The 17,361-nt window shown below is 48.2% G+C and overlaps 1 protein-coding gene across 2 annotated transcripts in view; it reads left to right on the forward strand.

The window, feature by feature from the left end:
* The window catches only part of LOC110538651 (speckle-type POZ protein), an 86,366-nt gene that overhangs the window by 13,051 nt on the left and 55,954 nt on the right, over nt 1-17,361 (forward strand). Inside the window, exon 2 of one of the 2 annotated variants that reach the window (XM_021625605.2) lies at nt 7,287-7,444. The gene's annotated coding sequence lies outside the window, so the exon portion shown is untranslated. Of the gene's footprint in view, nt 1-7,286; nt 7,445-9,016; nt 9,035-17,361 lie in introns of those variants that run through there. The other variant, XM_036938797.1, reaches the window with a different exon arrangement.

Raw genomic sequence — 17,361 nt, forward strand, 5'->3', positions numbered from 1 at the left:
ATGAACTTTTTGAGCACTTCTACAATGGGCAAAGATGTATGTAAAGTTTGCTTCAAATCAAAAGGGGTGCTTTCAAAAAGGGGTTAAAATTGATTTACCCTCTTAGTTCAAGTTTTCACGAATAAACAGATTTGTATTACAGTTCCTGTCAAGATGCGTATTTGCATACACAAATGAGCTATGCATAAGAACCATATGTAACCATAATGTGTGTCTAGGTCTGTGAGCACATACTGTTCATTCTACGTTTTCCATTCTAGTCATTTAGCAGAAGCTCTTATCCAGAGCGACTTACAATTAGTGCATTCATCTTAAGATGGTTAGGTGTGAGAATACATCATAATTGTATCGAGTACATTTCCCTCAACACATTTCTTCCAGACGTTTTTGAAAGATAGGCAGGGACTCCGCTGCCCTGACTTTAGGGGGAAGCTTGTTCCACCAAGTTGCAGGAGTTTGATGGCAGAAGCTGGTAGCCAACCCAAAAGAGTTGCAGTAGTCTAGACGTGCCTGGATTAGGACCTGCGCCGCTTCCTGTGTGCAGAAAGGTTGTACTCTGAAGAGAGTGAACCTGCAGGAGCGAGTCACTGCTTTGATGTTTGCAGAGAATGACAGTGTTGTCCAGGGTCACGTCAAGGTTCTTTGCACTCTGGGAGGGGGGCACCTTTTAGTTGTCAACTGTGATGGAGCAGTCTTGGAGCGGGCAGGCCTTCCCTGGGAGGAAGAGCAGCTGTGTTTTTGTTGAGCTTGAGGTGGTGGGCCGACATCCAAGCTGAGATATGCCAGGCACGCAGAGATGCGTGTCTCCACCTGACTGTCAGAAGGGGGGGAGGAGAAAAAGTGGAGTGTCATTTGCATAGCAATGATAGGAAGACCATGAAAAGATGTGACGGAGCAGAATAACTTAGTGTAAAGAGGAGCAGGCCTAGAACTGAGCTCTGGGGGACACCAGTAGTGAGAGTACGTGGTGCAGACACAGAGTCAGCTTTGGCAGAGTGGAGAGCAGTCTCGGATGAGTGACACGACTCGAAGCCTAACTGGTTAGGATCAACAAGATTGTTCTGAGAGTGATAACGAGAGAGTTACAGCACGCTCAAGTGTTTTGGATAGAAAAGAAGGGATACTGGTCTGTAGTTGTTGACGTCAGAGGAAGGAAGTGTTGGTTTCTTAAGGAGAGGCAAACTTGAAGTCAGAGGGGACGCAGCCAGTGGTCAGGGATGAATTTGAGGCAAGTTAGGAATGGGAGAAGGTCTGTAGAGATGGTCTGGAGGAGGTGATGGGGTCAAGTGGACAGGTTGTTGGGTAGCCAGCCTTCATTAGTCGCAGGCTTTCATCTAGAGAGAGAGGGGAGTAAGAGGTCAAGTAGTTCTGTGGGAGTTGTGTCCCCCGAAACATGACCTGCCACACTGCTCTGCTTCGCTGCTTCTTAACACACTGCTCACTTAACCCAGAAGCTAGCTGCACCAATGTGTGCTTATGTGTTGGAGGAAAGACCGTCCAACTGACAACTGAGGTCAGCTTGCAGGTGCCCGGTCGGCCACAAGGAGTCGCTAGAGCATGACGAACCAAGGAAATCCCCCGGCCAAACCCCCCCCCCTAACCCGGACGACGCTGGGCCAATTATGCGCCCACCGCATGGGACTCCCGGTCACGGCCGGCTGTGACACAACCTGGGATAGAACTGGAGGCTGTAGTGGCATCTTAGACCAATGCGTCACTCAGGAGGCCATATTGTATTGTTTTGACAATATCGCAGTGTTAATTTTGCGCTAATTGGCTGTACCTGCACCAAAACTCGAGTATTTTTCCTTCATATATTATTGTTCTCCAACTTCTTTTTAAATAGCTTGATTAAAATGCATTTTCTCATGGCTCTCTGTTGTGCCTCTGCAGCAGACCATATGGTGAGCAATATGCTTGGAACATCGAGTTGTAATACATACAGAATCGTAACACGTATTGTATTGGCACCTAAGTATTGTGATAATATCGTATTGTGAGATTCCTGGCAATTCCCAGCCCTAGTATTAAGTAGCCACCTGATTGGCTGATGGTGTACACCCCCAGGACAGGATGATAGTCTATCGTAGGCGACCTTTGAATTACCCTAGGCATGTTACTCCTTTATGGCCCTGTGTGTGTGTGAATAACCCAGATCCTCCACTGTGTGTGCGCAGCAGCAGCACAGGGTTGAATGGCCCAGTTGTGCTCATAATTATGACAGTTATTCACTCTTAGTGGCTCTTTTTAAACATAGTCAAGCGCTTGATGTGACCCCCCTGGCCAGCTGCTGCTCTCAAAATGTTCCTTTTTTTTCAAGTCTTAGGGGGTTTCAGCAGCGGTGAACCTATGAGGAACAGTCCTTTTTTCTCTCTTTTTCCCCGTATCATGGCTGACGTCTTTTAATGTCTATCCCCATCTCTCCCCGTCCCTTTCCGCCCTCTGCTTAATTTGTCTTCAATCCTTTCTAGTTTTGTTTTTATCCTCTCATTGTCTAGTCTGCTGCCCCCCTTCTCTCTTTTTCATCAGCCTGTAGTACATTAACCCATCTTTCATCCTGTCTCATCTCCCATTCTTCCTCACTTTGCTTTTTCTGATTTCCATTTGTTTTCTTCTTACACTTTTGTTTCCCCCCGCTACTCTCCTGTCCTCTTCCCCTCCCTCCCTCTCCCTCATTCCCCTCCTCACCATCCAATCCCTGCTCTCTCAAGCTGCGGTGATGTATGTTTGCTCTGCCATGGAGTCTTGACAGGATGGATGGCAGCGGGTGTCTGTGTTGTCATCTCATCTCCCCTCCCCTCTCCAACCTGACTAAACGATCAGGCTCACTGGTGGACAGACAGACAGGCCGGGGCAGGGAGTGCAGAGGCAAGGAGGGTGGCAGGGCGAGGCCCCAGCGTTTACCCAACCTGATTACAGGATCACACACTGCAGGTCAACCCTCATTTCCTGGAGTTCCAACTCATTACCACACCGCTGACCAACGCCTATCAGTCAGGGAGGGAGGGAAGGGAAGAGAAGGAGGAAGGTGGAGACTGATGCATAGAGAATGAGTACAGGTCAGAGAAAGGAGAAGAGGGGGTGAAGGAGGGATGGCCAGAAGCGATTGAGATGAGAGAAAGCAGAGTAAATGATCATAGGTCATAGACAGGACAGACTGTTGCAGTGAGTCAAGGGGATTTTAGTCTCCGATTCAGACAGTAGAGGTAGTAGATCTAAGTAGCTGTTCCGCTGTTATGTAGGTCTGAAGGCTGGTTTAGCCAGATGACTTACACTATACAGACCAACCAGGAAGGCTCTGCCCACCACAGGACCACGGAGACACAACCTCTTCACCTCACACAGTTGACTCATTATTTTGTACTTAGTCTGACACAATCACAGCATATTGTCAGACCTAAATTTCTCTTAATCCCCATTTTGCCTGTTAAAACGGTGTTTGAACCAGGAGGCATTAGTGATTTTGGAGCCCAAAAATATCGACTGGACTCATGCTTCTGTTGTCAGGTTTTGAATACACATCTGCTTGTCCAGTCAATAAGAACACTCACATATTCATTGCAGGTGAGCTATTGATCAAGCCTCTGTCCCCCTGAGACGCACACCTCTGAGAGTAGCACTGCCTCTCACATTCCGTGCTTGCATTTTGCCTCTATATTTTGCATCTGATTGACATTTTTGACTGGCTTGTGTAAACCTGAGGGTGTTAAGATGATTCCATTCATTCCTTCAGTCCACCTCTCTTCTCTCTGACTTTCTGACCCAGGGGCTATGGCAGGGTCTGTATTAAAGAGAGGGGGAAGAGTGTTCTTTATTCAAAACATGTCACAGAGAGACATTGTTAGTCAGAATGGTATTGCACTTGGCTTCGCGTTGTGATTCAGGTTGGATTGGCTTTCTTCATGGTCTCAAGTTGGGTCTATTTGTTTTAGATTACTGCTCTGAAACAGTACTTTGTCTTACAAACCAGAAGAGCTTGAAGTGTCTCACATCTCAGCTATTGTCTTTGTACATGTCTGTAAATTATAAAATGAAGCCTAATATGACTATGTATTTTAAAGGGACCATACAACCTGATGAAGTTTATCTCTTGTTCAGTTATGTGGGAGTCTCTGTCCCCCTGAAGTGCTAGTGTTTATTACTAAACATTAGGGATGCACCGATATGACATTGTTGGCCGATACTGATATCCAATATTTTCATTGTCAAAAAAAAATCTATACTGATAACACATTTTGGGGAATATTCAGAGGTGGCAACTTTCCATGGGAGTTGATATTAATGCCATTTAAATGTAGATGTTTTTTTGCATTGGATATGTTTACCATAAACATAAACCTTTTATCTTATCATAAGTAGACATAATTGCAAATGAATAAATCCTTCCAATAGAAATAAAAAAAACAATTTAGTTATAAATTGAACTTTAATTAAATGAGTTGACTCTTCACATGGGATAATTTCACTGAACAACAAAAGTGAATATTGAATGATCCCCAATGATCCATCACTTCTCCCAAAAACATTTTCAACATACATCTGTAAAATGATAGTCTAGAAACTAAAGCTTTGATTGTCTTCCTCTTAGGCGTCCATGTCTTCTCCCTGGACCTTCTCAATGTCCACCTCTTGAACATCAGAATCTGAGGCCTCATCTTCACTGTCACTTTCCAACCTCGTTGAGGATGGCTTATTGTCAGGCTCAAAAAGCCTCAAATTTGCCCAGATGGCCACCAATTTTTCACCCCTTGTATTGGTCAGCCTGTGGTGTGTGTGCTCCCAAACAAGGACCAGTTGCCCTCTGAGGCAGTTGATGTTGGTGGGATTTGGAGGACGATGGAGGCAACAGGGGTAAGAGCCTCAGATCCACTAAGTCCCTTCCACAAGGTGGCTGATGAGATATGTTGGCACGACTGCCATATTGCGTCTCCATCTCAAAGCCCTTGCTTGGAAGTGTACTTCGCCAGACTGTCTAGAACCTTGCCCCCACCCAGGCCAAGGTGGCGAGACACAATAGTGATGACACCATGGCCTTGTTGATCTCTGCACCAGACAGGATGCTCTTGCCAGCATACTTGGGGTCCAACATGTACGCTGCGGCGTGTATGGGCTTCAGGCAGTCTTCACGCTTTTTGATGTATTTCAGAACTACAGTTTCCTCTGCTTGGAGCAACAGTGAAGTGGGCAGGGCAGTATGGATATCTTCTCTTACATCTGCAAGCAGAGTCTGAACATAAAACGGAATGGTACTGTCTCCCTCAATCCGTGCAATGGCTACTGCTATAGATTTCAGGAGTTTCAGGCTGCTTACCACTCTCTCCCAAAATACATCATCCAGGAGGATCCTCTTGATGGGGCTGTCCATATCAGAAGGCTGTGATATGGCCATTTCTTGGAGAGACTCCTTCCCCTCCAGGAGACTGTCAAACATGATGACAACACCACCCCAATGGGTGTTGCTGGGCGGCTTCAATGTGGTGCTCTTATTCTTCTCACTTTGCTTGGTGAGGTAGATTGCTGCTATAACTTGATGACCCTTCACATACCTAACCATTTCCTTGGCTCTCTTGTAGAGTGTATCCATTGTTTTCAGTGCCATGATGTCCTCGAGGAGCAGATTCAATGCATGAGCAGCAGAGCCAATGGGTGTGATGTGAGGCTAGGACTCTTCCAATTTAAACCAAGCTGCCTTCATGTTTGCAGCATTGTCTGTCACCAGCGCAAATACCTTCTGTGGTCCAAGGTCATTGATGACTGCCTTCAGCTCATCTGCAATGTAGAGACCGGTGAGTCATGTTGAAAAGGTTTTTGGAAGATGTGATTTCTCATTGGGGATCAACCAGGATTTCATCATACATGTCAAGCAGTTAAGTTTCTGATCTGTCTGTCCGATGCCTCGCCTCCTCGGTGCACACAGTCACTGTGTCTGTTTCCATCTTGTCCATCTGTGTATGTAACATTTCACGTAAACCCTGTTCCTTGTCTGCATCGAAGTAGCGGTCCTTGTACCTATCATCGAGTTTGATGGCAACACAGTAGAGGCTCAGAGAATGCCACCGAATTGCTTGTTCACAGCCTCGAGTACTTTTGTAAGTTTTAACCCCCCGGTCTGTCGGCAGTTTTGTTGAGCAGGCGTTTCAATGCCATGACAGAGGGTATCACGTCTGCTGCAGACACTGTTGATTAGCTTATTTCTCCAGTCAGTTGTTCGAATGGTGCTAGGAGTGTGTTCATGTTTCAAACATGTCCTCTAATGCTATTGAAATGGCTGCAGCGGTATGAGAACCAGCACATTCAGCATGCAATACGACTTTCCTCAGTACGGAATCCTTGTCGACCCACTATGCTGTCAGACTCCGCATGCTAATGGGGCTGACATCGCTGGTCCAAATGTCAGTCGGGAAGCTAATAGCAGATGTACGTTTCAACAATACTGTGTAACTCCGGTAGGGCAACTTCTGAAAAATAGTGCCTACTTGGTAGTGTGTACCGGGGCTCAACCAGTCGGTGAAAGCCAACATCATCCACAACAGAGAAGGGTTGATTGTCAAGGGCAATTAATTCCTTTATCTTGGCGTTATTGGATTTTGCCTTTGAATTGTCTCGCTGAAATGTTCTTACTTTTTCAAATGACTGCTGGACTTGAACTTGTTTGGTTGTTGGAAGTGTGCACTTAGTATTTTAATGCTTTTGTTCTGTGTAGCGCTGTATTTTTCATGGCGTCATTACGTCATCTACCTACGTTATATAGGTATGCACGTAAGCTTTAACATCGGTTTTGCATATTGGCGCAAGACATCGTGCCGATGTTGGCATTTTTTTACTAATATAGGCCTTTTCCGAAATGCTCACCGATTTATTGTGCATCCCTACTAGACATAATGAAGTGTTTTAATAATTCTGTTTGGCATCGGTCCATGGGGGAGACAGAGCCACCTCAGCCATGTCGACAGGGAGAGGGAAGGAGACGGACAGGCTTCTCCTCCACCATAGACTGGAACTGTTATTGGAGACTCCCACATGTTATTGGAGTCTCACTGAGGTGGCCTTCTGATTGAACTACTGGGGCCCTACCTTGTACTCTCTGGCTGGACTTTCCTTACTAAACCTACACATTCCCAAAGTATTATTGTGTGCGTACACTGAGGTACCTGAGTCCGTTCAGATACAAACAAACCGCTGACTATGTGTCTTGCGTCAAGGTTTTTTGTAATGGTTGTTTTTCACAATGAACTCACACACTCACACTCCTCTCAATCTCTTGTTTGTGTTCTCCTTCTCTGCAGCCGGACAGGAGGCCCAGGCAAACAGAGGAACACAGCCAGAGACGCAGACAGACAGACGTACAGATAGAGGACTGCTCCCAGACTGACAGACAGAGGGCCCAGCTGGCCCAGCCATGGCATCAGCCAGCAGCACAGATGTTTGAGGGACTTTGATCTGGGTGAGTACCAACTGGGTTGGAGATAAAGGGGGGGAGGGTGTACCAACACAGGGAAGATGGGTGATTTTGGGTGGGGCAGTGACTGATGGCTGGTTTGAAGAGACTGAGGGCAATGTTGAGAGAGAAAAAAATAACTAGTTGTGGGAGAATTTTGTTGACAGAGAGGAAGAAGGTTACTTTTAGATGGGGGAAGGTGTGAGATTTAGGGTTTGAATAAATGAATGACGCAAAGAAATGAAAGAGGACAAAGATAGACAAACGAGAGGAAAGAGGACAAAGATAGACAAATGAGAGGAAAGAGGACAAAGAGACAAACGAGAGGAAAGAGGACAAAGATAGACAAATGAGAGGAAAGAGGACAAAGGTAGACAAATGAGAGGAAAGAGGACAAAGGTAGACAAATGAGAGGAAAGAGGACAAAGGTAGACAAATGAGAGGAAAGAGGACAAAGGTAGACAAATGAGAGGAAAGAGGACAAAGGTAGACAAATGAGAGGAAAGAGAACAAAGGTAGACAAATGAGAGGAAAGAGAACAAAGGTAGACAAATGAGAGGAAAGAGGACAAAGGTAGACAAATGAGAGGAAAGAGGACAAAGGTAGACAAATGAGAGGAAAGAGGACAAAGAGACAAACGAGAGGAAAGAGGGTGGATGCAAAGACAGCAGGATTCGATGTAGGTGGCAGCATTGAATCATTCAATATATGATTCAGATGTGTCTGTCTTCAAAAAGCTAAAGTAACACTTCATTTCTAATAAAGGACTTACAGGTGTGAAAAGGGGAATAATTATCAGTGTTGGTGTGAGAGATGAGGGAGGGGAGGATATTGTAACTGTACATGACCGGTGACAGAACTGTAAACTGGAGAGAACGGAGGATTTTTATGAAATAAAGTGTTTGTAGACGTTCTAGTAAACCTAACAAATCGTTAAATATGATCTGAAACAACCGTCTAGATGGAACAAAAGGTGAACAGAATCCGTTATGTAGAAATTGACCATCGCCCACACGGTATTTCTCAGATGAAATTACAAATATGTATGTTAAAATAGTTAAAATACTTTTTGTGTGTGAAGGCCCTCGTGCATGCTGTTGTGTGTATGAGTGATGTGCGAGGCTGACCCTGCAGTGAGAGCCCTTAGCAGTGATCAGAGACCAGTGTCTCTTTATGGAGACAGAGTAATTATTTCAGGGCTTTAGAGGACCTGTCACTGGGTTTCTCTCATACCCCAGCCCCCTTCCACCTCACCTCATCCACTCCTCGGTCAGTGGCTCCATCCCCTGTCCCCCTCCTCACGGCTGCTCCAGGTAATTGACGCCACTTAAGATCATTGAGTGTGTTTTTACATTTTTGTATTTTCTTTTGTATTTTTTATATTCAGTGGATTTGCTATGCTCTGCTCTATGCTTGCTGGTTTCACCACGCCTGACTGGCCCAGCGTCGCTCACCTGACCTGTCACTCACCCTTGGCTGGCCTGCCAGCCGGCTGCCAGGCTCAACGAGCTCTTAACGCTCTGTCTCTCCCGTTCAGCACAGCAGGAGTGGACCTGGAGGACCTGGCCTGGCAGTGGATCGGTCCACTCACAATTAGTTAAGACACTGCATTACAGACACTTTAATGAGAACAACTATTGTGATCTACAGTGCCTTGCGAAAGTATTCGGCCCCCTTGAACTTTGCGACCTTTTGCCACATTTCAGGCTTCAAACATAAAGATATAAAACTGTATTTTTTTGTGAAGAATCAACAACAAGTGGGACACAATCATGAAGTGGAACGACATTTATTGGATATTTCAAACTTTTTTAACAAATCAAAAACTGAAAAATTGGGCGTGCAAAATTATTCAGCCCCTTTACTTTCAGTGCAGCAAACTCTCTCCAGAAGTTCAGTGAGGATCTCTGAATGATCCAATGTTGACCTAAATGACTAATGATGATAAATACAATCCACCTGTGTGTAATCAAGTCTCCGTATAAATGCACCTGCACTGTGATAGTCTCAGAGGTCCGTTAAAAGCGCAGAGAGCATCATGAAGAACAAGGAACACACCAGGCAGGTCCGAGATACTGTTGTGAAGAAGTTTAAAGCCGGATTTGGATACAAAAAGATTTCCCAAGCTTTAAACATCCCAAGGAGCACTGTGCAAGCGATAATATTGAAATGGAAGGAGTATCAGACCACTGCAAATCTACCAAGATCTGGCCGTCCCTCTAAACTTTCAGCTCATACAAGGAGAAGACTGATCAGAGATGCAGCCAAGAGGCCCATGATCACTCTGGATGAACTGCAGAGATCTACAGCTGAGGTGGGAGACTCTGTCCATAGGACAACAATCAGTCGTATATTGCACAAATCTGGCCTTTATGGAAGAGTGGCAAGAAGAAAGCCATTTCTTAAAGATATCCATAAAAAGTGTTGTTTAAAGTTTGCCACAAGCCACCTGGGAGACACACCAAACATGTGGAAGAAGGTGCTCTGGTCAGATGAAACCAAAATTGAACTTTTTGGCAACAATGCAAAACGTTATGTTTCGTAAAAGCAACACAGCTGAACACACCATCCCCACTGTCAAACATGGTGGTGGCAGCATCATGGTTTGGGCCTGCTTTTCTTCAGCAGGGACAGGGAAGATGGTTAAAATTGATGGGAAGATGGATGGAGCCAAATACAGGACCATTCTGGAAGAAAACCTGATGGAGTCTGCAAAAGACCTGAGACTGGGACGGAGATTTGTCTTCCAACAAGACAATGATCCAAAACATAAAGCAAAATCTACAATGGAATGGTTCAAAAATAAACATATCCAGGTGTTAGAATGGCCAAGTCAAAGTCCAGACCTGAATCCAATCGAGAATCTGTGTGAAAGAACTGAAAACTGCTGTTCACAAATGCTCTCCATCCAACCTCACTGAGCTCGAGCTGTTTTGCAAGGAGGAATGGGAAAAAATGTCAGTCTCTCGATGTGCAAAACTGATAGAGACACCCCAAGCGACTTACAGCTGTAATCACAGCAAAAGGTGGCGCTACAAAGTATTCACTTAAGGGGGCTGAATAATTTTGCACGCCCAATTTTTCAGTTTTTGATTTGTTAAAAAAGTTTGAAATATCCAATAAATGTCGTTCCACTTCATGATTGTGTCCCACTTGTTGTTGATTCTTCACAAAAAAATACAGTTGTATATCTTTATGTTTGAAGCCTGAAATGTGGCAAAAGGTCGCAAAGTTCAAGGGGGCCGAATACTTTCGCAAGGCACTGTACGTGAGAGAAACAACTCATGTAAGACTAAAAATCTATGGTGGATGAAACCTCAAATCGCTTCATATAGACTTTATCCAAGCTGTTATTGATTGGTATACTTTATTTAAGCAATAAGGCCAGAGGGGGTGTGGTATATGACCAATATGCTTAACCACGACGCAAAGCGGAGTGCCTGGACACTGCCCTTAGCCGTGGTATATTGGCCATATACCACAAACCCCAGAGGTGTCTTATTGATATTATAAACTGGTTACCAACGTAATTAGAGCAGTAAAAACAAATGTTTTTATGAACTGGGTGGTTTGATTGGTTGAAAGCCATGTTATGCCAGACTGTATACCACGGGTATGACGGGTATGACAAAACATTTAGTTTTACTGCTCTAATAATGTTGGTGAAGTGTTTATAATAGCAAAAAGGCTTCTCTGGGGTTTGGTATATGGCCAATATACCACGGCTAAGGGCTGTGTCCAGGCACTCCAAGTTGCGTCGTTTTTAATCACAGCCCTTAGCCGTGCTATATTGGCCATATACGGGCCTTATTGCTTAATTATACCATGGCATTGTTAAATACTTGTTTCTGATTGGCTTGAAGGGCTTTCTAGAGTTCATTATTTCTCTAAAACGCATGGTATGTTTGCACGGTAGAATTCAATATAGGTAATTTTTACATGTTCTATGTTTGAGCTGCTTTTGAAAGCAAAGGTCAAATTGAAAACATTATTAGCATTGTTCTATTGGATTTTTCATAATAGCATGCTAGGACTGATGGTTTGGTTCGCTAAACAAGCAAGTATGTTTGTTTTGGTTACCAAGGCAACTACTGTAGCTATCTAGTAAACTTTCTAGCTACTTCAGTGGATGTTGAATGCATTTCTAGCGTCAGGTTAAATTATAGCCATGGTATTAAAGGGATAATCAACTAGGGACTCTATGCGTTCTCTGGAAAATAATGCAACTCTGTGGAAGGTCAGTTCCACACTAGTGTGTCGTGGAACACAATTTCCATGTCTGTATTTATTAAAAATGTTTAGCCCTATTTCTCCCCAATTTCTTGGTATTCAATTGGTAGTTAAAGTCTTGTCTCATCGCTGTAACTCCCGTACGGACTCGGGAGAGATGAAGGTCGAGAGCCGTGAGTCCTCTGAAACACGACCCAACCAAGCCGTACTGCTTCTTGACACAATGCCCACTTAATCCTGAAGTCGGCCGCACCAATGTGTCAGAGGAAACACCCGGCCCGCCACAGGAGTCGCTAATGAGCGATGGGACAAGGACATCCCTGCCGGCCAAACCCTCCCCTAACCCGGACGACGCTGGGCCAATTGTGCGCCTCCCCATGGGTTTCCCGCTCGGCTGCGACAGAGCCTGGACTCGATCCCAGAATCTCTAGTGGCACAGTTAGCGCTGCGATGCAGTGCCTTAGACCAATGCGCCACTCGGGAGGCCTTTTTTATGATTATCGATAGAACGCGTAGTCCCTCATTAATTATCCCTTACATGATTTGATCCTTTGAGACCACGCAACAACCTATCAGTGCTGGGAAAGGAATCCTTAGGACTTGTCTGATATACATATCTAACCCAGTCATTACTCCAACCATATTGCAATTACTCACTAACACATATGCTAACAGACGTATGTGGCAGCTCAACGGCCATATGTGACAGTGCAGGTTTACATCTTAAAGGTCTTTTTATAGTAATTATTTTTGGACGTATTACCGCCCAGCGGCCAACTTTGATCAACTGTGCTCTACATTCACTGACTGGCATCGCCTGTCGCTTGGCAACCTGGAAAGGTGTTTGATTCCTCTCCTTTTCTTTCACTCTTCTCTTTCACCTGGTTTCTGTCTCACATTCGGCCTCCTGGTTCTAATTCCTGTTGCTGCGGCAACCCTGCAGCTGTTCTGCCGGTGGCTCCCCCAGTCTCAAGCGGGCTGCTTGTGTGGAGTTGCTTAATGATTAGGTTTTATTTCTATTTCTCCTCCTGAAGGGCCACAATCCAACTGTGATCAGCTCCTCTACCACCCTGTCTATCCCTCTTTCCTTCTTTCCTTTCCTCACTTCTGCCTATTTTCCCAGCCACACCTTCCCTTAAGCATCTACAGGTACTTGCTCTGTGATGTGCTGTTTACGTTTACCGGTTTGTGAATTGTTTCCTTTGTGTGGGAACTTTCTCACTCCATCACTCTCTCCGCGTCATTGTCTGGTGTTGTCACCATGAGTCTGCGGGAACTGAATCAGTCTCGGTGGTGAGTTTGACTGGCCGGTTGGAGATTGGAATGTGCCAGACTCTAATGACCATTAGAGTGTGTTAATCTGTGAGAGGTGTGCCTTGGGGAAAGTTAACTCCGGCACAGACTGACAGGATGGACTGGAAGATTAAAGGGTCTGGCTGCTGAGAGTGATGGCTGGAGGATTATGTTGAGGATAAGCTACAGTGAGGAGAATGGGTAATGTTAAACTAAACTGGTGTGCTCTGAGAGGCAGTGAGGAGAATGGGTAATGTTAAACTAAACTGGTGTGCTCTGAGAAGCAGTGAGGAGAATGGGTAATGTTAAACTAAACTGGTGTGCTCTGAGAAGCAGTGAGGACTTTTAAAATGTCACCCGGCACTGTGCGTGCGTGCGCATCTGTTCACGCCTAACACCAGAGCAGCCTTATCTGCCTGGCATTTCCAACCTCAGAGAATACTGCTGCAGCCGGCGCTATCTGATGACTCACCAAAAGGCCTCCCTGAGAGAACATATTGAGAGGCAGCGAGCACAGGTACACTTAACCTGAACTTGAATTAGGAAAGGTCAGACGGGGAGGGTGAGGTACGAGGTGGGGACAGCCACTTACAGCACTGTTATTGTTTGGATCTTATCTTAATAGACTCTGGCTGGGTGGATGTGATGCCTGTTGCCTGCCAGGCAGCTTTGCACAGCGCTCGGTGGCCAGGTAATACACTGATCCTGGATCAGATCAGACTGGATGTTAAGTCGACAACATTCCTCACTGAGATGGCCAAATGGTCTGGAATCAGGTTGCAAAGATTTACAATTTTGTATATTTCTCTCAGTCCCAGTCCTGAGTCAAGACAGTGTTGGGTCTGAGTACTGACTAGACGCATTGGCATTTAGAGGCCAGCCACCACACACGCACACCAAGGTGTCTAGAGTCGAGATGTACTCAATACTCAGCGTAATCTCAACATTTCATCACAACCGTAGGGCTTTAAAAATAGACAGTTTTGCCCCTTAACCTCTGTAGCCTTCTGCCTGGTGTGTTTAACTTGTCTAAAGTATGGTGTCTTTAAAGCTATTTTTTAAATTTAAATTTGTATTTTTTTTTCTTCTAGTTGAGTATATTATTTATATTGCTTTGTGTTGTCTTGTCTGTGTGTGTGTGTGTGTGTGTGTGTGTGTGTGTGTAAAACTTAATAAACAGACTAAAAAATAAATAAAATAAACAGTTTGGCCACAGCTACAGGTGGTGGCATCTGTTAGTCTTCATGCACTGCTTCTACACCTTCCACAGAGAAGAGATGCTCATTCTCAGCATCCACTGTATAACTAACTCACTGTTTAATTCATGTATGGATAATATACATGTAGAAAGGTGAGATGGAAGTACGTAAAGCATTTAAAATAGCGCTGCAGAAATGTAAATGAGGGAAGCAGTGTGTGCGTGCGTGCGGTATGAGGTGCAGTGTGTAAATGTGGTAATTGGGAAGCAGAGTGACGTCGGGGCACCAGAAGAGTAGCCCCTGTCGCATGGCGAGCAGCAGACGGATAGAGCTGAACTTATTAGTGCTGCTGCCTTCCCCTCCTTTCCCCAAGCTGAAAAGAGCAACACGAGAAGACAGAAAGAGGCAGAGCACAGCTTTTCCTTCTTTACCTCCATCTCCAACCCCTCCCTCTCTTTTCTCTCACTCCTTCCTTTCTGCTTGTCTACTGTGTTGAGTGTTCGTCCAAAAAAGGCTGTTGTCCATGTTACTTGTTGTATTGTCTTTGTCCATGCATTACCATTCACTCGGACCCTCCATCATCTGACTCGCCCTTCTATCTCCATTACTAGACACAGCTCTGGCGATGGTGTACCACAGTGGGCTGACATGCCTATTCCACAAGGGGTTTGTGCTGTTGAATGGTCCTGCTTAGTCTCATTGTGGGAGGGCCCACAGGTTCTCCTGGAAGGGGCAGGAAGGGAGGCTGTGTTCTCTCTGTTAGAAATGAGGGAGAATCTTCAGAGGTGGGGTGAGGGCGAGGGTTGTACTCCGTTATCTCCCTATGGCAGGCGTTTGCCCTTGATTGCAGTGTCTCAGCACACCAGCATGACAACTTAAGAGAGGGGTTGATCTTAATTGGCTCTGCTGAAGTATGTTTTTGAAGCTGATGTGTTGGTGGCGATTGCAGCTATAGGTGTTCACATTCTTCCATGACTGTATATTGCTCCTAAAGTAGTTTAGTCTTTCTTTGTGGAGAGGCAGGTGGGCAGTGGGTGGTCTGGGCCTTGGTGTCTGACCCTCACTGTCAGCCGTGTCTGTGTGTGTTAGGGAGTACATTTAGAAATGACAGGTTTCCATTTTTAATTAGAAGAAAAAAGCCTGTCCTCAGCTCCAAATGTTCGCCCCCTTGTCTTTCTGTTTCTCTATGCATCGGTGGACCTGAGTAGACCCACACACTCTGGTGTCTTTCTCGTGGCTCTTTTTCTCTTTTTCTCTTTTTCTCTCTGTCTCTGTCTCTGTCTCTCTCTCGCCTCGCCCTCTCTCTCCTCGCCCTCTCGCCTCGCCCTCTCTCGCCGCCTCGCCCTGTCTCTCTCGCCCCCTCTTTCTCTCTCGCCGCGCCCCCTCTCTCTCTCTGCGCCCTCTCTCTCGCCGCGCCCTCGCTCTTGCCTCTCCCTCTCTCTCGCCGCGCCCTCTCTCTCTCTCTCTCGCCGCGCCCTCTCTCTCTCTCTCGCCGCGCCCTCTCTCTCTCTCGCCGCGCCCTCTCTCTCTCTCTCGCCGCGCCCTCTCTCTCTCTCGCCGCGCCCTCTCTCTCTCTCGCCGCGCCCTCTCTCTCTCTCGCCGCGCCCTCTCTCTCTCGCCGCGCCCTCTCTCTCGCCGCGCCCTCTCTCTCTCTCGCCGCGCCCTCTCTCTCTCTCGCCGCGCCCTCTCTCTCTCGCCGCGCCCTCTCTCTCTCTCGCCGCGCCCTCCTCTCTCGCGCGCCGCGCCCTCTCTCTCGCCTCTCCCTCTCTCTCTCTCGCCGCGCCCTCTCTCTCTCTCGCCGCGCCCTCTCTCTCTCTCGCCGCGCCCTCTCTCTCTCTCTCGCTGCGCCCTCTCTCTCTCTCTCTCTCTCGCCGCGCCCTCTCTCTCTCGCGCGCCCTCTCTCTCTCTCACGCCGCGCCCTCTCTCTCTCTCTCTCTCGCCGCGCCCTCTCTCTCTCTCGCCGCGCCCTCTCTCGCTCTCTCTCGCGCCGCGCCCTCTCTCTCTCGCGCCGCGCCCTCTCTCTCTCTCGCGCCGCGCCCTCTCTCTCTCTCGCGCCGCGCCCTCTCTCTCTCTCGCGCCGCGCCCTCTCTCTCTCTCGCGCCGCGCCCTCTCTCTCTCTCGCGCCGCGCCCTCTCTCTCTCTCGCGCCGCGCCCTCTCTCTCTCGCGCCGCGCCCTCTCTCTCTCGCGCGCCGCGCCCTCTCTCTCTCTCTCTCGCCTCTCTCTCTCTCTCGCCGCGCCCTCTCTCTCTCGCCGCGCCCTCTCTCTCTCGCCGCGCCCTCTCTCTCTCTCTCGCGCCGCGCCCTCTCTCTCTCGCGCCGCGCCCTCTCTCTCGCGCCGCGCCCTCTCTCTCGCGCCGTGCCCTCTCTCTCGCGCCGTGCCCTCTCTCTCGCGCCGCGCCCTCTCTCTCTCTCGCGCCGCGCCCTCTCTCTCGCGCCGCGCCCTCTCTCTCTCTCGCGCCGCGCCCTCTCTCTCTCTCGCGCCGCGCCCTCTCTCTCTCTCGCGCCGCACCCTCTCTCTCTCGCGCCGCGCCCTCTCTCTCTCGCGCCGCGCCCTCTCTCTCTCGCGCCGCGCCCTCTCTCTCTCGCGCCGCGCCCTCTCTCTCTCGCGCCCGCGCCCTCTCTCTCTCTCGCGCCGCGCCCTCTCTCTCTCTCTCGCGCCGCGCCCTCTCTCTCTCTCGCGCCGCGCCCTCTCTCTCGCGCCGCGCCCTCTCTCTCTCGCGCCCTCTCTCTCGCTCTCTCTCTCTCTCTCTCTCGCCGCGCCCTCTCTCTCTCTCTCTCGCCGTGCACTCTCTCTCTCGCCGCGCCCTCTCTCTCTCGCCGCGCCCTCTCTCTCTCTCGCGCCACGCCCTCTCTCTCTCTCGCGCCGCGCCCTCTCTCTCTCGCGCCGTGCCCTCTCTCTCTCGCGCCGCGCCCTCTCTCTCTCGCGCCGCACGCGTCCTCTCTCTCTCCCTCGCCTCTCCCTCTCTCTCTCTCTCGCCGCGCCCTCTCTCTCTCTCTCGTGCCGCGCCCTCTCTCGCGCCGCACGCATCCTCTCTCGCGCCGCGCCCCCTCTCTCTCTCGCGCCGCGCCCTCTCTCTCTCTCGCGCCGCGCCCTCTCTCTCTCTCTCGCGCCGCGCCCTCTCTCTCTCTCGCGCCGCGCCCTCTCTCTCTCGCGCCGCGCCCTCTCTCTCTCGCGCCGCGCCCTCTCTCTCTCGCGCCGCG

Source organism: Oncorhynchus mykiss, chromosome 12 (assembly GCF_013265735.2).
Source record: "Oncorhynchus mykiss isolate Arlee chromosome 12, USDA_OmykA_1.1, whole genome shotgun sequence".
NCBI classification, from domain to species: domain Eukaryota; kingdom Metazoa; phylum Chordata; class Actinopteri; order Salmoniformes; family Salmonidae; genus Oncorhynchus; species Oncorhynchus mykiss.